Here is a 27315-nt window from a genome sequence, read left to right on the forward strand (position 1 = left end):
TAACCCTGGGTAACTCTCAACAACTTATAACTATATTTGCAAATAAAAAACTTAACAAGATTTAAACCGTTACATGCACCAAAGTTTGTAAATTAACTCATATGTAATTTAATTTAATTACACAGATTCTACCCTATAAAGATAATTCCAATTTAGCCCATCTTAATAGGGCTTTTTTGATATTATTCTACAGAGGCACAAAATTGTTTTAAAACAGTTTAGTATTTGTTTGTCAGTGTAACCCCAAGGTATTTCACCTTTATCTCCATCTTGAGACACACAACTTTTTGGTCAATATTTCATAGTCTTGAGAGGTCATATTCTTAACAAGCATTGTTATTTTTTGTTTATTTATCTTGAAGTCCGCTAAAGCTCCAAAGTAATTTAGTTTCTTCATCAAATGTTCTATGCCGGCTTTTGGATTTTGCAAAAATAGAACTAAATCTTCAGCAAATGCTCTTAATTTATAAACTTCCTTTTTAATATTTATTCCTGTTATTTTCTTATCTTGAAACAAACAAAATGTTAAAAAGTTATGTTATTTATGTAGTTACTTACCAAGTAAATTATATTTAATTATATTAAAATAACCAAAATATCTTTACAATCCCAAAGGCATGTCACAACTTTTGAGCACCCCTAATGATTGGAAATTGAAAGCTGAAAATTTGACACGCCTTATAATTATCCTTATTAAAAACTTCTAGCAATATAAAGCACAAGGGACATAAGGGGCATCCTTGTTTCACGCCCTTTTGAATTTCACATGGTTTAGTTAAATCTCCAATAATAATCTATGGGTTAGAAAAGTCCACAAGATTTGAGTTTAGGCAAGATGGTATTTTTGAAGTCTTGTTTTTGTAAAAAAAAAAAAAAAAAAAAGTTAAACTATCAACAGAAAATATAGATGTAATTACATCAGTTTGTGAGCTGCAATTCTCAAATATCTGTTTAGCTTGTTTCTTTGACAGCAATTCAAAATAATATGCCAATGAAACTCATTGTATGCATGGTATTATACCAGATTGTGAATTAATTATATTTATTTTTTAATGTATTGTAAAAATACTTCTTCCTTGACCTATATAGGTATTTTCTTTCTTTTTTTTATTTATTAACATAAACAAATGTAAAACACAAATACATGTAAACACTTATACATTAACAAGAAGTCCATCGACTAACTTCTAGAAAACCTTCGCATCGGTGATTAATGTCCATTTACCCAATTTTCCTTAATCATACTATTTACAAATTTACTTGTTTATACCTTAATACATTCATAGAAGTTCAGCAGTATCTTTCTACAATCATATTAACCATTTATTTGTACCATCCTACGGCTCATCTCATGTATCTATTTCTGCAATTCTTGAGTTATGTTCTCCTAGTGTCCTATGTTGTTGGCCCTATCCTTCCTTCTAACCATGTGTACCATTTTTGCCAAATTAAATAAAAGTCAGTGTTCTCTTTATCTTGGAGCTCTTTTGTGAGCCTATCCATCTCTGCGCATTCATTTATTTTTGTTATTATTTTTTCTTCTGTTGGTATTATCTCGGATTTCCAATTCTGAGCGTACACTATGCGTGCCGCTGTCAATATGTGGATGGTAAGATATTTTTACCATCCAATATGTGGATGGTAAGATATTTTATCTCCTTGGTACACTGTGGTGTAGTCATTCCAAATAGAAAGAATTCTGGTTTCATTTCTACTCTTTGCCTTGTTGTTTCTTCAATTATTCTCTTAATCTCTTGCCAGTAGTGTTGTGCCTTCAAGACCACCAGAGATGGTAATATGTCCCCTTTTGTGTCTTGCACTTCCAACACATTGGTGATGTGTTTGGAAACATTTTAGCCAAACGTGCCGGAGGAAGGTGCCATCTATAAAATATCTTGTATAAATTTTCTTTGTATGGAATCTTATAATTTTCTGCCCATTGCTTATCCCATCTATCCAACTCTATATTGTGACCTATATCTCTTGCCCAGCTTACCATGTTTTCTTTCACTGTTTCCTCCTCTAATTTATACCTTATTAAATATCCATAAATTTTAGATATTATTTTCTCATCTGTGCCTTTTAAAATTTTATCCAGTTCACTTGGTTGGCTTTGAAAATCATAATGTCTCCGGTCTGCTGTATATTTTGACTCAATTTGAAGGTATGGCCATCAATCAACCATAATGTCTCGTCTTTCCAGTTCTTGTCTCGTAAGTAGGTCTCCCTCACTACTCAACAATTCTTGATATTTCCGCATCTTTCCTATTTCTATAGTGTTTGGATAAATTAGGGCCTCCATAGGCGACAACCATCGCAGGATTTTACTATAGTGTTGTCTTCTGATACCTTGCCACGTTTTATATAGTGCACCTCTTATTACATGTCTCTGGAAGTACGGATGTTGCTTGTCTGTGCCTTCCCACAGAAAGGCATGCCAACCTTGACTCAGATCAAATCCCACTAAGTATAACGTTCTCCTATTTGATAGATCTATCCATTCTCTGATCCAATTCAACGCCGCCGCCTTGTAGTATAGCTCCCAGTCTGGTAGACCTAGGCCTCCCTTCTCCTTTGTGTCCTGCAAGCATCTTATTTTAATTCTAGCTTTCTTTCCTTGCCAGATGTATTTCATTATTGTCTTATTGAGATCCTTAAAGAAATCTTTTCCCGGACCAATTGGTATCACTTGGAAGAGATATAAGAGTCTTGGTAATATGTTCATCTTTACAGATGCTATTCTGCCAAGAAATGATAGTTGTACCTTATTCCATCTTTCCAAGTCTTTTCTAATTTGCTTCATCAATTTAATGTAATTGTCCTCTCTAATAGTTGTTGCTTTTATAGTAAGCCAGATTCCCAAATATTTTACTTTCTTCGCAATTTGCATTCCTAATTCTTCTTCTAATTTTTCCTCTTGTGTCGTTGTCATATTTTTGGTCAAGACTTTGGTTTTTTGTTTATTGATCTTAAGCCCCGCCACTTTGCCATACTCCTCTATCTTCTCTAGTAATTTGACTCCCGCTACTTCTGGCTGTTCCACTATGAAGACCACATCATCCACGAAAGCCTGTAATTTATACTCCTCATTCCTTATCTTCAGTCCTTTTATTTCTTCTTCCTTTCTTACTTCCTTTAAAAGGACTTCCAGTGAGATTATAAACAATAGAGGCGATATCGGGCATCCTTGTCTTACCCCCTTTTGGATGTTTATTTTTTCAGTCATATCTCCATTAATTATAATTCTCACTGTCTGGGAAGAATATATTTTCTTAATCATTTTCAGGAATTTGTCGCCGAAATTCATAATCTGCAGTTGTGCTATAAGGAATTTCCAGTTCAAATTGTCGAACGCCTTTTGCGCATCAAGAAAGATTAGTGCTACCTGATTATTGATGTTTTGCTCGTAGTATTCCAGGACGTTTATTATTGTCCTCATGTTGTTTTTTATTTGTCTCCTTGGGACAAAACCATTTTGGTCGGGGTGTATATAATTATGTATAATTGTTTTCAGCCTCTGTGCTATAATTGTCGTGAATAGTTTATAATCTACATTTAACAGCGAGATGGGTCTATAATTTTGGACTTTAGTCGGATCCGTATCTTCTTTGGGGATGAGTGAGATGATTGTTTCGGCCCAAGATTTAGGTGTTTCTGCTTCCAACAGTGCCTCATTGAGAACTTGTAGTAGTAGTTCGTCTATTGCAGACTGGCAGTTTTTATAAAATTCCGTTGGAATTCCGTCCGGACCTGGGACTTTGTTGTTCTTCTGTTTCTTTTGGGCTTCCATCAACTCCATCATTGTTATTGGTTTATTCAGTATTTCTCTGTGGGATTCCTCTAATTTCTGGATATTTGCTTTTCGTAGGTATTCCATAATATCTTGGTCTTGAGTCTCTTCTTGTGTGTAGAGGTTTTGATAAAATTCCCTTACTATACGTTTTTTATCTAAATTCATACTATATAGTTGTCCTGTTTCATCCTGCAATTGGTATATTATTCTTTTTTCCCTCTCTTTCTTCAGTCTGTATGCCAGCCAGTGACCTGTTTTGTTTGCATATTCAAAGTATTTCTGCTTGGCCATTTTCATTTTCTGTGCGATTTCTGCTTGCGTAATTAAGTTCAACTCATGTTTAGTACAATTCAATTTTTCCCTTGTTTTGTCGTCAGGCTGTTTCTGTAATTGTGACTCATATATGTTGAGTTCTTCCATTAATTTTTTCCTCTTTTGTTGTTTATCTTTATTTTTTTTTGCTGTGTATGCTATTGTGAGGCCTCTTATATAGGTAGTGTCCCACAAATTCTGTACTGACGTCTGCTCCTTTGTGTTTATTTGATAAAATATTCTAAGTTCGTTCTCCATCATCTGCACATAATCTCTATCTTTTATTATTCCGGTGTCCATCATCCACCTCTTCTGCTTTCGCTGTCCTCTCCATGTTATTTTTATAGGATTATGGTCGGCCCATGTGTTCGGTATAATTTCGATGTCTTGTAAATCCTTCCTGAGGTCTGGTGTCATCCAGGCCATGTCAATCCGAGACCATGACTGGTGTGGATTTGAGTAGAAGGTATATTGTTTGGTTTGTTTGTTGGCCTCTCTCCATCCATCATGTAATTGCAATTCTTCAGCCATATCCTTGAATGTATCCGGTAGGATTCTCTTTCGGGTCTTACTTTGTTTATTACTTAGATAGTCGTCTTGTATAGTCACAATTGCATTGAAGTCTCCGACAACACAGATATTTTCGTACTCCAAATCCTTAATTGTATCGTGTAGTTTCTTGTAAAATTCCCTCTGGTTTCCATTAGGTGCATAGATAGAAGCTAGCAATATTTTCTTTGTTTCTGTTTGTATTTCAATTATTAAAATACGTCCTTCCGAATCTGTATATATCTGTTTAGCTTTTAAATGGTTTTTAACATAAGTTGCCATTCCTCTCTTCTTATTATCTCCTAGGGATGTGAATAATTTTCCTAATTTTTGATTCTCCAACAATATTTGTTGCTGTCTTTTAATGTGTACTTCTTGTAAAGTTATCACATCTAAGTCCAATTTTTGCAATTTCGTAAATATATATTTCCTTTTCCTTGGGGAGTTGAGTCCGTTTATATTAATTGATATAATTTTTATTTCTCCTTCCATTTCTATCAAGTTTATCTATTTGTGATTTTCAACTTTGTTGTGTTTCTGGTGACTCTTTGAGTCTTTTCCCTTGCTCCCTCTCTCTCCATTCTTTCTCTCTCCAATCTTTTTGCCTCTTCCTGATCTTTTTCTTCCTTCTCCATCCGCCGTGTCCCGGGTTCCGTTTCTCTCCTTGTCTCCTGTTCCTCTTCCATTGTAAAGTGCTGGTCAAATAATTCTTGAGCCAAATTATCAATCTTGTACTTTCTTTCATCCCAGGAGATGAGTAGGCCTTCCGGTAGCAGCCAGCGGAATTTTATTTTAAATTTATTTAGCTGGGTGGTCAGGAAATTATAATTTCTTCTTTGATCTCTTGTTCTTCTTGGTATTTGTTTGAGAGTTATGATTTCTCTTCCCTTGTGCATGATTGTCTCTTCCCTCATCTTCCTGTAGATCTCTTCCTTAATAGATTTTTTTCGTGAATCTTATGTGAATTTCTTTGGGTAATTTGTTTCTTCTTGCGTAGTTCGTGTACACCCTATATATTTCATCCATTCCATTTCGCAGTTCATCCTTCTCCACCTGGGTTGCCTTTGCCAGTATCTCAGTCATTATTTCACTTAGATCCTCATCCTTCTGCTCTTCTACATTTTGAAACCGTAAGTAGAATGATGCCTTTTCCATTTCCAGATAGGTTAACGCGTCCTCAGTTTCCTTATTAAATGGCCCTTGATCTTGTTCCATTCTTTCCATTCTATTGGTTGCATATTCTACTCTTTCTTCCACCTTTTGGATCCTCTGCTCGTTTTCCGCTATGTTTTGTTGAATTTGTTCTATCTTCTCATCCATATTTTTGATGTTATCTTTAATTTCACTCACATCTGACCTCAATTCTTCATGATTTTTCTTGGTCTCTTCATGATTATGTGCCATGGTTTCCTGCATTCTATTCATGCCTTCCTGGATCATTGCTAATGCGGAGTGGATGTTCTGTAGAGCAGGGCTCATCTTCTCCTTTTCTGTGGTTTCAGTTACTTTTTGTTGAGCTGGTGAGGTCATAAGTATCATTTGGCTCGATGGTGTTTTCTTACTTATTTTAGCTGTTGTCGTTATACTTGTGGTCGCCATTGTTATCTCTTTTTTTATTCTTTCCCAGATTTTCAAATACTGGTCAATATTTCTAGGTCTGTTTTAAAATTTCACCCAAATTTATTTTTTGCTTTTTTCCAGGCTCCTCTATACTTATGAATCAATCAGCATGGGAAGCTAAGTGGGAGGGTTGAGGGGAAAATGTAGCGTTCTAGCAATCCATCAGCTAATTCTCCCTGGTATTAAGTATTTGAGTAACTGTTATATTAGTAAGAAGGGAATGAGTGCTATGAATATATCTAATATACTATGGACTGAGTCTTTAACACTAACTATATATAGATCAAATTAATATATCACTTAATCTATTTAATATACACTTCTTATAAATAAGGTCGTACTATGCAATCATATGTCAAACGTAAATTCCTTAAGCAACTGTCTAAATATTTATCTTACTTATCTAATTTATCCAATTTATTTTAATTTATATAACATACGTATATAGATATACTTTTGTAATTATAATATAGCTATGATAAGTATAATATAATCCGGATCTTGGATTCTAATTGTATTAAGACAAATTAACAAATCATTGAGATTCTAACTATATAAAGACAAATTAATAGAAATTATATTTAGCTATAATAGAGTCTATATCTTTGATTCTAAATATATAAATATATAAAAACAAATTAATAAGGCAATAATTCACTTAATGAGTACAAGATAAGTATAAGGTAATGTTAAGCAGTCATATAAGTATAGATTTCCAAAGCAGTAAGTATATATATACCAAGTATTACTTCTTAGTCACTGTTGGTAATTAGTAGTTGGTCTTGGTAGTATCTTGTATTCTGGCAATCCTTATATCAAATATCCAATTATAGTTCAAGTCCACTTCTTTTCAACTGTTAAAAGTTTCAATATAATATATCCATGTATTATCCACTTGTTCCGTAATCCTCAGTTCAAGTCCTCACCGGGGTAAGCTGTGGCAGAAACAAAAATTATAAATCCAGTATATTTCACGTCCGATCGTACTTTTTTTTTTCCTCCCTTTACTTTTTGTCCAATACACACCGATCATGCGCCAAAAGTATCAAGTGTCTGCTTTCCCAAATAGCTCAATCCAATAGTCCCATTGCTTTATTATCCAATTAACTCGATCGGTTAACTCGATCCTGTTAAGGAAGCCTTTATCTGAATTGTCCAGTAAGTATCAGCAACAATGTTATAAGTTCTAAGTTGACTGCATTGCTCAATATGGCTTCTCCGTCCTTTCTTCTATAAGTATCCAGGGCTCTAAAAATCCTCCCGTTAAGTCTTTTAAATTTTCTGAGACCTTCGCTCCTGCAGCTTCTTGTTATAAAGCTCTGGTTGTCGATCACACACTTCGTTCAACCGTATTCCCTCTGGATTTTTTCGAATTTCACTGACTACCAGATTACGCGCTGTCACTTTCAATATGGATTCCTCCCCTTCACTCCACTTATTGGTCGCCGCTTCTCTCTCTCCTCTTTTACTCAGGGGTTCCTTCCACCTGCTTTCTCCCAACCATTAGAAAATGCGGATATACCTTTTCAATCTTTAATCCTCACTTCTGTTTTCACCGATGCTTTTCTTTTTCAATCTTCTTTTCCCTCCTAACAGCTGTCAGCATTTCTGGCCAGCCGGGTGGCTGGTTCTTCCTCGTTCCGAGTTAGAGGAGTTATCCTGAACCTTTGGGGGGATTGCCGTCCTCCCCGAGGTCCTCAGAAATTTCCCCTTTTTCTACCGACCTCTACGGGGTCGGTAGCGCCGAAATCAGTGCCCGAAGCGAGGATATTAAGGGCTTTGGAAATGGAGCGCCGTTCCTTTCGTCCCTAACACATTGACGTCACCGCCGGAAGCCGACCTATATAGGTATTTTCAAATTTACAAGTTCTTATATATTACATCTGCATTTTTATGTGCACTTCTGAATGGGATTGTCTTACATCCCAACCCTGAATTATTCAAATAAGTGTAAAGGTAATTAACAATACTTTTTTATTCATATATGGTTACTGAGAAGAGATGGAATAGATTCTTAGATAATTGGATGTAAAATTCCAGTCTCTGCATTCAATATTTTGCCCCCATTTAACTGGCTGATTTTTACTGACTTGTAATTAACTTTAGAAATGAGAGAAAGTAAATGGAGAAATGGTAACTAGATTATGGGGAAAAATAGATTTGATTTTGGACTTGCCTATTTTCTGCATTGAATGCCCTCACATTCTCCCTTTTCCCACTTATTAGCATCCTCTGGCATGAGACTCTTGGGTAAATGTGAAAGTGAAATAAACCCCTCACATAAAGATAAATTCTGGCATCTCATCAGCCAATCTACATCTGGTCTTTCTAAGTGAATGTGGTCAACAATGTGGTGTATACTGCCATGGAACTCCAAGAATTCTTTCCATCATCTCAGGTTGCACTGCTAAAATTAATTCTGTACAAGCAGCCTAAAGGTCATGCATCATATTTTATTAATTGAAAACGTATCATATATAACTTATAGTATTTATATATAATTACTCATTTCATTCATAGTTATTCATTTTCTTCTTATTAAGCAAGGTGTTTGTAAGGGGAAAAATCAAAGGAACAAATTGCAAACAAATCTTTGGGTTAGAGCAGTGGTGGAATTCAAAATTTTTTACTACCGGTTCTGTGGGTGTGGCTTGGTGGGCATGGCGTGGCTTGGTGGGTGTGGCTTGGTGGGCGTGGCAGGGGAAGGATACTGCAAAATCTCCATTCCCACCCCACTCCAGGGGTAGGATACTGCAAAATCCCCATTCCCTCCCCTCTCCTGGGGGAAGGATATTGCAAAATCTCCATTCCAACCCCACTCTGGGGCCAGCCAGAGGTAGTATTTGCCGGTTCTCCAAACTACTCAAAATTTCCGCTACCGGTTCTCCAGAACCTGTCAGAACCTGCTGAATTTCACCCCTGGGTTAGAGTTTATGTTCAATTTATGTATAGATATTTCTGAACCAGATTTGAAGAAGCTTCTAATGATTGCATTCCAAAGAAAATCAGCCCTTGGTGAGAATGTTTAGAACTTCACTCTGCTCAGAGAAGTGGTATGGCCATAACAATCTTTTTCTCATATCTCAGATAGCAAAATTCATTAATGAGATCCCTTTTTGCTGAATTCCAGTTCCTAATAAGAGATTACATATTTGGTATTTCCAATGGCCTTTGGATTTTTTAGAAATGAAATGTACATCTGATTTAGTCTGCTGCTTCTGTTGGCAGCATTCATGATTCTACTTTTATAGAAATTAGCTTGAAAATTCTATTACTCAGGTTTGTAAGAGAGGGCAGGGATGAAGAGAAAACAAAGAACACACTTTGTGCTGGAAGGCACAAAGAATTAAAAGTAAATAGAGCAGGTGGAGTGATGCCGTACAGTCTAAGATGTTCTCAAAATAGGTGGCCCATGGGAAAGAAAAGGAAATTATAGTTGATGGCTCTAGCCTTTGCATATGATTATTTGGGTGCCTTTTCACATAATTATTTGGGTGTGAATCCTAGTTAAGCAACAGTTTTATGGATAAGAGTCATAGCATTAGCCTCTTCTGCATATTTACTAATGTGGAAATCAGAATTGAAAATTGAGAATTGTATAAGTGCTGAAGTCCTGCATTTAAACAACCAAGAGACTACACTCTGTAATGGTATGGGACTGTCAGAAGGAGCTAAATTTCCATTAATTTGAACATGGAACTCAAAATAACACCACCACCACTTTATTTTGATTATAGACTAACATAAACCACATAATAATTTTTCCACTGAATATAGATAATAGGTAACAACTTATGGACAAGCTAGTTTTTCATTCAAAGATAGGTTAAAGAAGGATATGCATAATGTTCCAAAGAGAGGATTATAGAGCTTGTATGTATATTTGTGAATAATTTGTTATTTCGTTTCCCATTATAAAATGACTACTCAAAGGGTTACAAAATAATACAAATCTGAAAATGTGCAACCATTAAGAAAGAAGAACATGGAATGCACAAATGCACTCAAAAGCCTTCTGTGAAGGTCTTTTAACTGATGTTGAACATTGATAATGCTTGTTACCAACTGTTATGGACAAAGGAGAAAATCTCAGTTAGGATGGCTGCTCTGTGAAGAATATTTCCTTTAAGTTCACCAAATAATGAATCTCAGGCAATTGTGCCACTAACAAAGGGGCAGTCAGAAATCCATCTCCTATGCCATGTACATAAGTTTCATATGTAAATCTTAGCTTTGTAGCATATTGGCAGCCAGAGCAGATTTGTTTAAAGTTGAGGACACTATTCTTGTTAGCTGTCTCTTTAACGTATTAGGCGTAATATTTTACACTGGCTGCAGTTTTCTGCCTATAGAGTAATCCTTAATAAAGTATATTAAAACCAATCAGTGCTTTGGCTCTTAAGATTTTTTTAAAAAAATATTTTTATTCAACATTTACATCTTTAAAATCTTAGTTACACTTTAACAGCTTTCCAATGCCGGCATCTTTAGTCATATCCATTTTATCCTTTGGCCAATTATATACCTATGCATTTTGTTTGTTATATACTTATTCATATAGTCACTACATAATATACATACCTACTATGCATTAAATATTATATTTTTATTATAATATCTTCTCTTAACAATCACTATACATTGATTTTAGATTTCTTTTCCAGCCAATTATAGCAGCTATTCCATGTTTCATAATTGTTGTTCATTTTGGAATCCATATAATTCTAAATCTTTTTTATATTTTATTTGGATCTGTAAGTAAGGCCACCAACCTATTTTGATTCCTTGTTCTAATAATTTTTGCTTAGATTTCAAATTCCCTTGTCCATCTAATAACTCTATAGGTTACCATTTTATTTAAATCAGTTAAATTGGGGTAGACCAAGGCTTCCATTGTTGATAGCCATCTGGGAATTTTTACACAAAAATTCCTTTTTATCTTCATCCAGATTTCTAACAGAGCTTCTCTCACCAGATGTCTCTGGACGTTCTTGTGGGCTTTGTCCTTTCCCTCCCAGATAAAGGCATGCCAACCCTCTGTAAATTGTGTCTCTCAATTGTTAATAATCTTCCATTTTTTAGATTTATCCATTCTTTGAGCCCTGATATCCCTGCTGCCTGATAGTAGAATTCCCAATCCGGGAGGCCAAAGCCACCCTTAGTTCTCAAATCTTGAAGAAGTTTTAGTTTAATTCTGGCCTTTCCCCCCCAACAATATAAATTTAAGAATTATTTTGTTCAGTTTTTTTTTAAAAAAAATCCTAATTTAATAGGTACATCATCATCATTGCAGCCAGGATCTCGTTTGCGCAAGAATGGAAATCCAAAAATACTCTATCGGAGGCTACATTAACCGCAAAGATCATGGACTGTGCAGAAGCAGACAAGTTTTTGCAAGATAGACAAGAATCGGGGTTATATAGGAGTTGGGATAGGTGGTATGCTTGGCTGCCAAAAAAAAAAAGAAAAAAGAAAAAAAAAGAAATCTTAAGAAGAATGTAAAATGTTAGAATCTTAGTGTGAATGTGGGTAAATATTTATAGGAGCATTGCATGGCAGTTGAGAATTTTTTCTTCTGGATAATCTTCTTTTTTTGATGAGTTGGTTTAATGGAGCTTTGTACGATCTCTAGGCAAAAATTAATGCTTTAAAACTCTATATGTATTATATTACTCTCTGTAATTCTATCCATATTGCTATATTTTTTTCTGTAATTTTTAATAATTTTCAATAAAAAAATTAAAAAAAGGTACTATTTGAAATAAATATAAGATTTTTGGTAGGATATTCATCTTTATAGTAGCAATTCTTCCAGTCAATGATATTTTAGAGCCAATTCTCTAAATCTTTTTGAATTTGTTGCAATAATTGTAAGTAATTATCTTCCTTTATCGATGATGTTCTCACTGTAAGCCAAATGCCCAGGTACTTTGCTTTTTTCACTACTTGAATCCCTAATTTCTCCTCTAATTTCTTGTTTTGACCCTGCGTAAGATTTTTGGTAATTATCTTCATTTTATTTTTATTTATTTTTAAGCCAGCAACTATACCAAATTTCTCTATTTCCTGTAATAACAATTCTCCCATTTCGAGAGGATCCTCTTATAAAAGCCATATCATCAGCGAAGGCCTGTGTTTTATACTCCTCTTTTCTAATTTTTAACCGTTTTAAGATTTTTGAGCCTAGTTCAACCATCTTGACCAGCCTATAATGCAGGGTGAAATCTGCATGTGTGGACCCTCTGTGAATGTGCAGAGGGTAAAAAACAGGTTACTTCCTGGTTAAAACCAAGAAGTACCGACCGGGTGGGTGGGCGGAGCCTCATACTGCCGTCGCTACCGGTTCTCCGAACCACCTTCCGCCATCGCTACCGGTTTGGCCGAACCGGTCCAAACTGATAGCATTTTAGCCCTGCTATAATGTTAATGTAAAAGACAGTGCAACATGCACTGAATTTGCTTTGGTGAGACAACACAAATTTTTCCATCAGGCAAAGACGAGACACAATTCCTCTTAATAAGGCAGTTTTTCTTGCCTTGGGATTTGATCAATGAATACAAAAATCCAATAAGCCTTCTATGTGCTTACAGAAGCTTCCTGGAAATATCAGAATGTGTTTCCAGCCATGCAAAGTCCTTTACTAGAATGCCCCTTTGAAGATTTATACTGCATTATGCAATATATAGACACCAGAAATGATGTAGAAAATGAATCAATAACTACACAAATGTCTATCCATAATCCATAGACATAGTATTGATTTTGTTTCTTGCAGGAAGTGGACAGGACCTGCAGTACATAAACAATGCCCCCCTCTGGCATTGGTCTGGAAAATATTTTAGGAACAACCCAGCTCCAATGACAAACAGGGTCAAGGAGCTATGAGCTGATTCAATGGAGCAATTCTTTCTGTATTCTTAGTATTTACATTTTTCTTTCCACATTCATTTTCACCCAGTGTGACTTGCAGCCTTTTTCTGTGAAAAAATATGGCTAGTTTTTGTTTTTTTTTGCTGCAAAACATTAATAGCCAAATAAAAACAAATATAACAGTTGTTCCAAGGTTTAAAAATATTTATCAGTGCATTAATTTTCTAAAAATAGCACTTGTTATTTTTTTCAGATCAGGTGTAATTCAGATGTAATTTAAAAAATTACAAAACAGATTTTTGCAAATTAATATAGAATAGAATGCTGTAGAATAGAATAGAATACTTTATTTGGGCAAGTGTGATCAGATATACAAGGAATTTGTCTCTGGTGTAGATGCTCTCTGTGTACATGCAAAGCAACCAAATCATCATCATCATACCAATAAGAGGGGTGAAGAAAGAAGATAATAAGGATAAATGATAATATTACATAGGTAACTATAAATAGACATTACACAGTACTATGAGAATTAAGTGTTCAGCAGATTGATGGCACAAGGAGAAAAAATTCTCCCTGGGTCTAGTTGCTTTTGCTTGCAATGCCCTATAGTGCCATCCCAAGGGGGAGAGTTGTCCAAGATAATCTGTAGATATCTTCTCAGCTGTCCTTCTGAGGCAATATACATGACAATATACATGTCGTCTATGGAAGGTAGGGTATTTTTATGCATATATTAAAAAGAACTATGGCTGAAATGGTGCAGTAATAATGGTTTCAGCAATGATGGTACCTTAATGATTTCAAATGCTGACGTCTTGTTACACATCTGCATTTTATTTTACAATATCTGAAGAGAATTGATTCATATCACTGAAGATTTTTAGAGAATATCATCTCATAGTTGGAGTCAACTCTTTTTTATTTTGGTCATCCAGCAAAATGTATTTTGAAAAATAGGGTTACACATGGCTGGTTTAAATAATAGTGTAGCCCCATGCACTATAAACATTGACTAAATTTTCAAAATAGTCGAGTCTCATAGAATGGCTTCTGTGTTACATCAGAATGATCAATTAATGTTCAGTTCTTTAGTTTCTATTTTCTTGCTGAACAGAACTAGATCACAGTCATTTAGACCTTTTTGTAGTGATACAACATGACTAGAATATCCTATCCATGGAAATACGTTGGCCGCTTCCTTTTTAATATCCATGTGAACACTAATGTCTTTTTATTCCAGTTTACTTTTGATAGATTTGGGTGTATAAATTGTTCTAGCTGCCACTGCTATGTTAAAATCATTTTTATTTGTACCTGAAATTTTATTGAATTATTTTATATTTTACTAATATGTGCAGTGCTATTATTTTCTAAATGCATTTATTATACCTTAATATTTAATTTAGTATTTACATGTCATATTTTATTGCTTTATGAGGTGTTATTATTTTCTATGCCATCTTTAGTGCAAAATCGGAAGTTGTGGAGAGATCTGGTTTATAGAATTGCCAAGAGTTGGACATGGATAACATCATCATCATCATCATCATGCCATCTTATCAACTTTTATATTAGCTTAGAATACTGTTTATTGCCTATTACAAACTGGTTTAAGAGATTAAATTAAAAAAAATAATATAGGAGCAATAAACACTCCATATGGATATGCTACTCCAACATTAACAGGTATGTAAGAACTCACAATTTGGCTTTCAGGGTCCACAGAGGAACAACTCTTGGATTTTAAATGGGCATGTTGGATGAGCCTTTTGAGATGGCAAGAAGCAAATTGATGTCTAGATTAAGGGATATTAAGGGATATTTTCCCTTAAAGTCATAAACGACCTTTAAAGTGGAACTTGAAATACTCAACATCGTCATTAATGTAGGCAAAATGGATAGTAGTATTTTTCAAACAGCATCATCATTTATGTTGTAAATCAGCCTTCTTTTCTTTCATATTGTCTAGACTTACTGAGTTGACAATTCATTGTATCTAGACTTGACTCAGTTGTTTTCTTCTCTGGATGTTCTTTCAGTAGAGCCCAAATCTATATAACTAAATCAGGACTAAAACAGCAAACTCATTTATGGATCTTCTTCTTTTGCAAATTCTTGCTTCTTTTCAAATATCTTGTATTTCTATTGCATAACAAAACAGGATCCAAGACAAAGCTGTCATTATTCACTGGTCAGACAGGTTTTCATAGTGTCCTTTGTTCTCTAGTAGTACCACACAGGAAATACCATGCCTATATGCATAAGTTTTGACTAGAACTCAGAAATTGGCACCAGACTATCAGATTCAGATAGCATATGCTTGTATGATGATGATGAAGATGATGTGGGGACTAATGCAAAGCTTGATTGCTGATCTCATCTTTTATTAAGGAACTGGATTACTAATTTGTATTAATGTATATTCAGACAGATGGTTTTCAAAATTCAATACTGTCAGCCTCCCCCAAAATCCCCACCAAATTCTGATAGTAAAAAACTCTTGAGAAAATTATATAATATTAGGTCTGTGAAATTTTGCAAGAGCCAAGGCCCAAAGTTACACGTATATTCATTCCAAATCAGAAGATCAGACTTTTGTACTCTGAAATGTCTTTTGGCATGAATATGCACATGAATAGAAGCTCCTGTCTCTTGGATATGTTCCCTATGTAGCATGTTTGCTTAGTATGGACTTTATGTCACTATAATAGGCAAGCAACAGCAGCCTCATTTATTTGTGCCAAATATTTCTTTTGGAATAAGTCCCAAACGTGTTAATAAAAGAGGGAGAATTGGAAAGGACATAAATTTGGTATCCTTCAGATAAGTTGTATTACAACTTCCCAAAATATTTCTGTCTGGAAAATACGGGAAAGTGAAACTTCAGAAGATCAAGAAAAAATGCATTTGGAGAAGAGTGCAGAGCAGGGGTGAAATGCTCCCGGATCGGACTGGATCGCCCGATCTGGTAGTGGTGGAGGTGGGTGGTTCGGAGAACCAGTAGCAAAAATCCCTGCCTCCCCACATGCCCAGCTGAGCCACACAATCATCAGAGGCTTTTTTTTTTAACTTTTAAAAGCATTTTTTCTACAACCTCTTCGGTCGAAAAAATGCTTTTAAAAGTAAAAAAAAAAAGCCTCTGATGATCGCGCGGCTCAGCTGGGATCATCAAAGGCTTTTAAAAGAAAAAAACCCTTTTTTTCTTTTAAATGCCTCTGACGATCCAAGCTGAGTTGTCTGATCATCAGAGGCATTTAAAAGAAAACAAAAGCCTCTGACAATCAGACAACTCAGCTGGGATCGTCAGAGCCTTTTGAAAGCATTTTTTTACAACCTCTTCGCTGAAGAGGTTATAGAAAAAATGGTTTTAAAAGTAAAAAAAATTGGCCACGCCCACCCAGTCACATTACACCCCCACCCACACCAAGCCATGCCCACAGAACCAGTAGTAACAAATTTTAGATTTCACCACTGGTGCAGAGTTTTGTTTCATTTATTTATTCATTTGCATATGTGCTAGAACTGATAATAATTTATTACATTATAAATATCTGAACATGTAAACTCAGAAGTCTTAATAGAGTTCATGGAGCTTATTCCCATGAAAATTTGTGTAGGACCATAGCCTTTATTTCTCTGCCCCAGTTCCAAACTCTGTATTGAAGAAATTAAAAGTCTTTGGCAATTAAAAAAGCCCCCATCTTTAACAATGAATACATTTATTCTGAAATTGACACTTTTTTGCAGATTTTTTTCATAAGAAAGCAAAGATAATAAGAAAATTGGGTGATGGAGAAGGATAAATACATTATTTATACTTTTGTAATGATGTGGTCTATAGTGAAGACTGGCTTGAAAGCAATTGGTAGTTAAGAATCCACCTGATCATCAAAGGCAATCAGGAATTGCCTCAAGTAGGAAAGAGTATAATGAAGGAAGAATGAAGCACTGTGTCAGGGTTCCAACCAATGCCCTAATTAAATCATGAGCCTCAAGCCAAGCTTCAAAAGAAATCCAGTTATTTATTAGGATAAATAACTAATAAATACTGACCAAGTGAAGGAAACTCTGCACCTTGGCTCTGACCCTGTTCCCCCTCCCCCCAAGGTGTGTCATCAGTCACATTCCCCAATGAAGCAATTTCGCAGGTTGTAGAAGTCACTCCCTCTGGCCACTGTGGATCTCCATGGAAATGGCCTTGACGTTTGCCAGCTGGAATGTGCTTTGTTTTGATTGAAGTGCAAGTTCCTCGCTGCAGCTGCAAGGCTCGATTCCCCATCCCTCTGCCTATGGCAACTCGAGAGCAGGTCAGGAATGCTTCGTGAGTTGATACACTGTTTCTTCACTGTATTTAGATTAGAATTAAACAGGCCACTTGAGAAAAGAAGTTCTGTTTTTTCATGTCTAGCATAATAATCCATTTCTCCATCCCTTGGAGTACTCATATCTAATGATCTAAGTGCCAAAGCCCACTGTAACAACATCACCAAAAAGGCATTAAGAGTTGTAAGACTAATCTTGCATAGCTTCTTCTCCGGTAATATCACACTACTAACCAGAGCATACAAAACATTTGTGAGACCAATTCTCGAACACAGCTCATCTGTCTGGAACCCAAACTGCTTTTTGGACATTAATACAATTGAACGTTTCCAGAAATATTTCACAAGAAGAGTCCTCCACTCCTCTGCTTGCAACAAAATACCTTATGCCACCAGACTTGAAATTCTGGGCCTAGAAAACTTAGAACTCTGCCATCTTCGGTATGACCTAACTGTAGCTCATAAAATTATCTGCTACAATGTCCTACCTGTCAGCTTCAACCACAATACACGAGCACACAATAGATACAAACTTAAGGTAAACCGCACCAAACTCGATTGCAGAAAATATGACTTCAGCAACAGAGTGGTCAATGCCTGGAATGCAATACCTGACTCTGTGGTTTCATCCCAAAACCCCCAAAATTTTAACCTAAGACTGTCTACTGTTGACCTCACCCCATTCCTAAGAGATCTTTAAGGGGCGTGCATAAGAGCACCAGCATGCCTACTGTCCCTGTCCTAATGTTTCCTCTACTTGTATCTATTTTATGTATTAAATGCATGCTTATAATTTTATAAAATACCTAATACATTCTTGACAAATAAATAAAATATTATTTCAATATATAGAGCTTGCTCTTGAAACATAGCAAGAATTAAAATTCTTTTGTTACATCTTTCTAATTTTTCTAATGATTGTTCATTAGAACTTCTTGGATTCTTGTGAGCTTACCTAATTGCTTTCAGTCCTGCTTATTAGGTGAAGCCTGACCCCATGGTTGACTATAGAGAACTTGGTAGCCTTCAAATACCAGGTGACTCTAAGAATATGCAAAGATTATTGCATGGATTCTGATAAAATGTGATAAAATATGAGAAACCTATTAAGAGAGCCTCTGGAATGTCTCTAAACCATGCATTCTTCTTGGGCAGATCCATTTTAAGAAACTGAAACAATCCCCCTTTGACCTCTTCTTTGCTCATGCTAGGAGGAAACCATATTCTGGTCTTCTTACCCTGTTGCTTTGTAAGAAACCTTACAATGTATCTACTTCTATTTTTTTTTTAATGTCTCTGCTTCCTTTGTCTCTAAATGAAATGGGTGAATTGAATGCTCTGAATTCCCAGTTGACACTAAATGCCCCTTAATTCTTCTGCCACCCTTTCTCTTTTCTGATCTTTCTCTTGGCTTGTCCTTTCTCCAAGGAGTTTATAGATCACTTGTTATATTATGTTGTATGATCAGTACTTAATATTTTAAAGATGTGTTAATTGAATCCTTTGGTTAGCTTTTAGATGTTACTTTAAGGTCTCTCTGTTAGTGATTGTTGAATATGAAATGATTATGTGATTGCCTTATGTTTTATTTGATTCTATTTTTAATAAATTACAACAATTATTTATTAATTATAGTTCAGTTTGGACTCCCTGAGTTCATAAGCCTGTTTAATAATCTATAATGTTTGATTCCCACAGAACTGACCCTGAGGAACACCCCAGTTGATCAGAAAGGAAATGAATTATTTTCATAATATAGACAAATCTGATGCAGAGGACTATTAAGGAGCTTAAAACACTCTATCCTTAAGACCTATATTTACTGATCTGTGTTGATTGTTACCATGTTAGTCCCCTCTGCCAGTTAGCTGGTATATATATGCCTGGCATGTAAATCAAAATAGCAGGAGGGTTAAGATGCTGTCATAGGCATGCCTTATTATTATCAGTAATTTACATTAATCTTATTTAAGTAAGAGTTGAAATCATTTCCCATTTTTCAGTTTTCCCTGTCTCTCCCCTCCCCTCCCTGCCCTTCCCTTCCCCTCCCCTCCCCTGCCCCCATCCTCTCCTCTCCTCTGTCAACTCCAGTGTGCCAGCTGGCCCAGAGCTGCCATTTGGTGGGGAGCCACTGCACTGAAGCCTCCGGCCAGCTGCCAGCTCAGCCACCAGCCCAGAAGCCACCAGGACACCAGGAGCCACCAGCCCCGCCGAATCTCACCTCTCCGGGCAGCGGACATACAGTGGAGACACCTGGAAGAGCCAGCTGGCCATGCGCATGCCGGGAGGAGGCAGCGCGGCTACCGAACACCTGAGAGGCAGTTGTGCAGCGATGACATCAGCAGGGAGGCACGGCTGTAGCCGGGAGGTAGCCATCGCTCTCCTGGGCCATCCTGGACTGGCCATTCAGCTGAGGACCAGTCCTCCCACAAAGACGTTATTGGGCCGCAGGCAAAGAAGGAAGGGCCTGAAGGCAGGCAGATGGTGGCTTCAACTCCAGAGCACATGGGAGGGAGCTGTGCACATGAGTGGGTGTGGCAGTGATTAGTGTTTAAACGGTGGTAGGGAGCATGGGCAAGTAGCCTTAACAAAATATTCCTTTTGTGATTGTCAGTGTGTGCCAGAAGGGAAGTAAAGCAGGCAGTAACAAACCAGGTTTGTGTTTGGTTGTGTTCTTTTCTTTTTCTTTTCTTTTGGAACCTGACATCCTCTGCTCTCTTCTCCTCTGCTCTCCTCTCTGAAAGAATAATATTTTAGTTACTATGAATTCCATTAAATTGGGGAGGACATTCAACGAAGAAGGATATTTAAGATAGATACAAGCCCAGTGTTCCTGGCTGCAGCTTGTTTTTGTTTCTAAAGCATTTCATACCTATGTTGTAGAAGGTAACTAAAAAAGGCCCTAATTTGAGGTGTTATTAGCCCCAAAGGCAGCAATTCCATTTTTAAGTAGAAGAAAAGCAACAGAGAAAATAGTATACAGTACTGCTTAATATCATACAACTTACTACACACTTTATGGGCCCTCTATTTTATATGTTATTGCTCTTTTTATACATAGATATCCAAGATTAGAAATGGATCCTAGCCATCATAAAGTATTTTATTTAAGTAAAAATAATCAGCACGAGAAAAAAAAAGTTCCTAGAATCAGTACAGACAAAACAAAACAAAACAAAACAAAACAAAACAAAACAAAACAAAGCAAAACAAAACACAAGCTGAGTCAAAAACAGATTTGTGTGACAATCCTCTATTTGTTTAGACAGGCAACACATGTCAATGATTATATTGAGGAACAAATTTCTGTTGGAGGTAAAGAATATAATAATAATAATAATAATAATAATAATAATAATAATAATAATAATAAGGCAAGGCAGGCAAGATCATAGAAGAGGATGGAATAGAACTAGAGAATGAAGAAATGATAAAGGCAGTAAAATCAGAAGAAGGCTACAAGTACTTGGGGATTTTAGAAGCCTCTGACTTAATGCATAATAAAGTCAAGGAATTAACTTCAGCCAAGTACATTCGACGAATTCGTAAGATATTAATGTCCAAATTGAGTGGAGGAAACATCATAAAAGCCATAAATACCTGGGCTATACCTGTGATTAGATACTCTGCAGGAATAATTGACTGGACCCAGATGGAGTTAGACAATTTGGACAGAAAAACAAGGAAGCTTATGACAATGAATCATGCCTTGCACCCTAAAAGTGATGTTGACCGATTATATTTACCAAGAGCAGAGGGTGGTCGAGGACTCCTACAAGTAAAGCAGACTGTGGAAGAAGAAAAATGCAGCTTGAATGGTTACATCCAGAAAAGTGAAGAACCAATGATTAAGGAAGTAAATAAAAGAGGCCTTTTAAAGACAACTAAAACAAAAGCAGAATATAAGAAAGAAGTAATTGAGCAGCGAGCTGAAAATTGGAAACACAAAGCTCTGCATGGCCAATACTTGAAAAGTATTGAAGGCAAAGCTGACCAGAAACTAACTTGGAACTGGTTAAGATCAGGAGTACTGAAAAAAGAAACAGAAAGCTTTATTTTGGCAGCTCAAGAACAAGCCCTAGCCACAAACTGTATGAAGGCAAAAATTCAACATGTTACCACCAACAGCAAATGCCGCCTCTGCAATGAAAAAGAGGAGACAGTTGACCACCTGATCAGTGGGTGCAGCAAAATTTCACAAACTGACTACCTACAACGCCATGACCGTGTTGCTAAAATCATTCACTGGAAATTGTGCCAGAAGTTTGGATTTAAGTACAGCAAAAACCACTGGGAACATCAGGTTGAGAAAGTTTTAGAGAATGAGAAACTCAAGATCTTGTGGGACTTTAGGATTCAGACTGACAGGCACTTGGTCCACAACACACCTGACATAACAATAGTTGAAAAGAAAAAAGTATGGTTCATTGACATTGCAATACCTGGTGATGCACGAATTGAAGATAAGCAGCAAGAAAAAATCACAAAGTACCGGGACTTACAAATTGAAGTTGAGCGACTGTGGAAAAAGAAATCGTGTGTTGTCCCGATTGTAATTGGAGCCCTCGGAGCAATACCCAAAGGGCTACCCCGCTATTTAGAAATTCTAAATTTGCCGGACTTGAACATTTTGACTCTACAAAAAACCACCTTACTCGGAACAGCTTACATCCTCCGACAATACCTTAACAGTTCCTAGGTCCTTGGTTAGGACTCGAGCTGCTGAGCTATTAACCAGCCTCAAAGGCTGTGAATCTCACTAAAGATTAACCAATAAATAATAATAATAATAATTTTATTTCTATACCGCCCTTCTCCTGAAGGACTCAGGGCGGTGTACAGCCTATTTAAAAACACAGACAAAACAACAATTAAAATTTAAAATAATTAAATAAATTTGGCTCAGATTTAAAACCCCAAAAAATTTAAATACCCCAATTTAAAACTATTATGTTGATAGTCCGGCCTGGCGGAACAACAGGGTCTTCAGTGCACAGCGAAACACCCGGAGGTCGGAGATCTTACGTATTTCCGGGGGCAGTTCGTTTCACAGGGCTGGGGCTCCCACAGAGAAGGCCCTCCCCCTGGGTGTCACCAGCCGACATAACTTGGCCGATGGCACCCGGAGGAGACCCTCTCTGTGGGAGCGAACTGGTTGGTGGGAGGCTATTGGTGGCAGAAGACGGTCTCGGAGGTACCCGGGTCCTATGCCATGGAGCGCTTTAAAGGTGGTAACCAACACCTTGAATCGCACCCGGAAGACCACTGGGAGACAGTGCAGCTTGCGCAGGAGGGGTGTCACATGGGCACAACGAGTTGCACCCATAACCACCCGCGCGGCCGCATTCTGGACCAGTTGGAGCCTCCGAGTGCTCTTCAAGTTTAGAAGAAGGTTCAAAATAGATCTTCTTGTTCTGACATTTTAGAATATTAGGTCTTTTAATGTTATTTTGGTGCCTTCAATTCAAGGCAGTATTAGAACACAGAAGCCTCCTACACTAAACTGCTTCTCTTATTTTCTTGATTGTTTTTCTATGTTTGAAAGTTGATCCTGAAAGACAGGAGCAACCCACCACTTTGATATCTTCGTTGTCAGTTCTAAGACTGGTTGTTTTATCTGTTGTCATCAGTTTGGTCTTTATATTTAATTTTAGTCCAATTTTTTTTTACTTTGCTCCTTGATTTTTATTTCTAGAACTTGCATATTCTTGGCATTTGTGGCTCTAGAGTAATAATGTCAGCACAGTGTTTCTTCCTCCAGTTTTAAAACCATTTCGATTTCATTCCAATCCTGCTGTCCTTAATATATATTCAGCATATAGGTTGAATAAATAAGGGGAGAATATACAGCTTGGTCGCATTCCTTTGACAATCTAGAGCCAGTCTGTCTCATTATGTTCTATCTGTATTGCGGCTTCTTGACCTGTGTGTAAGTTTCTCATGAGAACATGAGGTGTTCTGGGATTCCCATTTTTCTGAGCGCATTCTACAACTCCAATATCTTTTAGCACTCCAGAAATGAACTGTGCTTTTTTCTTTCTTACTTTTGTTTTGTTAACATGGGACTGAAAGCTACTTACTAACAGTGGCCAGCTGAGTAAATCAAAGGAAGGATAATATGCTTACAATGTGTGGGCTGTCCAACCCTACACCACCAAAAGCTACTTTAGACTGATGGTAAGAGAGTTCAGGAAAAGGGACAGATAATACAGTGTTTACCTGAAAATAAGACATGTCCCGATAATAAGCCCAATTGGGCTTTCGAGCGCACATGCTATATTAAGCCCTCCTGAAAATAAGCCCCACCAAAAACTTATACGCATTGCGCAGCTGCTGTGCAAACAGCATGAGGTGAGGAGGCGAGGTGGGGGTGGAACAGTGGGTGAACATGCCCAACGTGCACCTGTCATCTACCCAGAACTGCCTCGCAGAGGCCGCTCCCGCAAACCGTAGCTTGCACACCAGGGAGCAAGCTCTTAGTGGCGGCCGCAAAAAGCATATTTAGCTTATATTGTGCTTAACCTCATTGTCTCCATTATGTGGATGGTCAGGACAAAAGTGAGCTTAAGTCTTCTGCATGTGGATATGTGTTGTGACAACATGAATATACAGATGTTTATTTATTAAACGCACTGTTTGATCTCCATTTGATAATGCTGACATGCAGCTCTGTGTGATGGAGATGCTGTTTGCTTTTGGTAATGTTTTGCATTATCCTTTGCTCTGAGCAAAATTTCTTTGAAAATCGTTATATTTGCTTCCCCATACATGTCATTTAGGGAATGTCAAGTAAAATTCCAGAAAGTTTAGCAATACTGTTGTGACCTCAATGACCAATTCCTTTTGACTTTTCTTCTGTTAAGGTTGGGTGAATGAGGATGCAGCAAGCCAGGCAGTGAGTGACAACAGCTCTTTATTGTAGGGTGAGAACCCAGCAACTGACCAGGGGAAACAGCTCCCTTTATATACCTTGCAGCTGTGGTGGTCAGCTAATCAGCTGATGGTCAGTTAATTCAAACTGCCCACCCAAATCTACATACATAACACTCCTCCCCTCCCAGAAGTCACTTGGGGTGGACATTAGCAGCTGCCAGGGCCTCCTTGTCAAGTTGACTGTAGTTCCGTTCGGCACTTGAAAGAGTCCGGGAGTAGTAGGCAATGGGTGCCTCTAGACCATTTGGTAGTCTATGGCTCAGGACGGCCCCCACGCCGAAGGGGGATGCATCACAGACTAGTACTAGGGGAAGCGTAGAGTTGTACTGAATTAGAAAAACTCTCGGCCGACAGGAGTTTCTTTTCGGCAGCAAACGCAGTAGCCTCAGCCTTCCCCCAAACCCATTTGGACTTTTTGGCCAACAGTCTGTGCAGGGGCTCCGCTACTGTTGCCTTGTCCCTTAGAAAAATTGTGTAAAAGTTCAATAGTCCCAGGAACGCTTGTAGTTCCGCTTTGTCTTTGGGGGTGGGGGCCTGTTGGATCGCCCTAATCTTGCTCTCGGTCGGGTGTATGCCGGTTCCATCTACCCGATACCCCACAGAAGGGACTGTGATCATGCACTTGTTGCGTTTGACCTTGAGTCCTGCACTTCTGAACTTCCCTAGGACGTGTCTCAGCCTCTCCCCTAGCTGCTGTTTGTCTTCTGCAGTGACGAGTATGTCATCAAAATACGAGACCACCCCGGGGATCCCCTGTAACAGTCACTCCATGGTGCTCTGGAACAGTCCTGGAGCTATGCTGACTCTGAATTGGAGTCTGGTACACTTGAAGGCACCTCTATGTGTTACTAAAGTCTGTGCCTCTGCGGTAGCACCATCTACCGGCAACTGCTGATACACCTGTGCAAGATTGAGTTTAGCGAAGATCTTGCCTGGCCCTAGGGAATGCAGCAGATGGTGTACGATCGGAACTGGGTAAGCGCTCTGTTGCAGGGCCTTATTGATCGTACACTTATAGTCTGCACAGATGTGCACAGACCTGTCTGGCTTAACGGGGGTCACAATTGGGGTCTCCCATTGGGCATGATCGACTGGCACTAACACCGTCTGCTTGATTAATTTGTCCAGTTCCACATCGATCTTGGGCTTTAGGGCGAAAGGTACCCTCCTGGGTTTCAGCCAGATGGGGGCAATATTGGGGTCGAGGTTGAATGAAATAGGGGTCTCCACATACTTGCTGAGCCGCTCAACGAACACGTCCTGGAATTCCTGCATCAGGTCATCCTTCAGGGTGCTTCGCACGTTGCAGACTCCGGTGAATCCCATGCCCAGGGCTCTGAACCAGTCCATGCCCAGGAGGCTTGGGAGCTTTCAGCTGACCACGGTGAGGGGCAGCTTCTCCTGGAATTCCCCATACTTCACCTGGAACTCGCCAATTCCTTCCACAGTGATGCGGTTCCCCTGGTAATCGCGCAGTCCCAGCCGCTGGTGCCGTAGTTGCCATCTCTGGATGCTGGGGACAGCCTTCTTTAGCTTGTCCCAGGACATGATGGTAATTGGGGATCCGGTGTCGATCTCCATTACGCACTCATGCCCCTCGATGTTGACCGTCGTCTAGGTCTTCTCCCCGGGGGATGTGCAGGTCCGGCCGATTCGAATGGTGCAGGCCTCGAGATTCTCGGATTTTGCGCTCTTCCTGTAGCCACCCTTCGGATTGGTTTTCATCCGCTGCACCATCTCTGATTGGCTAGCGTTGCTCCACGGCTTGTAATGGGGGTTCTGCTTGGCTCTGCAGACTCTAGCAATGTGTCCCTTCCGCTTGCATTGCCTGCAAATGGCGTCTCGGAACTTGCAGGTCTGGCGCGGATAGGGTCCCCCACAACTTGCACAGGCATCTTGGTGGCTTCGCCGGTCCTGCCGGTCCTGTTCGGTCCGGCAGACTTCCTCGTCTGACTCTTCCTCGCTCCCCATGCCTACGGTTTCCTGATGAACCAAGGGCTGGTTTCTATGCTGTTCTGCTCTGCGTCATCCCCAGTAGTCTCTCAGCTGCCTTGGAGAAGGATTCGTGAGCCCTCGCCTCATCCAGTGCGATGTGTAGTGTGAGATTTGTCTTTGTGAGCAACCTTCTCTGCAGCGAATATCTCTCACTCCGCAGATTAGTTGCTCTAGTAGCATCTCATCGAGGTCTTGGTACTCGCACTGGTTTGTGGCCTTGCGCAGGGAAGCGACGTACTCGCTGATCGATTCTCCCTCATGCTGCAGCTGTTGCCGGAAGTCGAACCGCTGCATGTACTTCGATGGCGTTGGCACGTAGTGGTCCTTCAGCAGTGTCTGAAGCATTTGCCACGAGATGGTGTGGACCGAGTTCGGTTCCGACAGGGCCTTGGCCAAATCGAACACCTTGGGGCCACAATGGCTCAGGAACAGGGCTTTCTTCCGTACGTCAGGTAGCCCCTGTAGGTCGCTGGCCACCAGGAAGCATTTGAAGCGGGACATGTAGGATCCCCACTTCTCCTCCGTTGGGTTGAAAGGCGCTGGCGGTACGTAGGCAGACATCGTCGGTAGTTTCTCCAAGCATTCCGCTCGCTCGCCTGGCTGGATTTGGGTTTGCAGCTCTCTTGTCGGCTCGTGGCTTCAGCTTTTTCCGTGGCTTCTGGCCTCAATATCCCTTCCTCGTCGCCAATGTTAAGATTGGGTGAATGAGGACGCAGCAAGCCAGGCAGTGAGTGACAACAGCTCTTTATTGTAGGGTGAGAACCCAGCAACTGACCAGGGGAAACAGCTCCCTTTATATATCTTGCAGCTGTGGTGGTCAGCCAATCAGCTGATGGTCAGTTAATTCAAACTGCCCGCCCAAATCTACATACATAACATCTTCCATAACAACAATTTGCAAATTATTCCTTTAAAAT

The sequence above is a fragment of the Pituophis catenifer genome, unplaced genomic scaffold (genome assembly GCF_029215685.1).
Source record: "Pituophis catenifer annectens isolate HBS135680 unplaced genomic scaffold, rPitCat1.0.hap2 SCAF_4, whole genome shotgun sequence".
NCBI lineage: Eukaryota > Metazoa > Chordata > Lepidosauria > Squamata > Colubridae > Pituophis > Pituophis catenifer.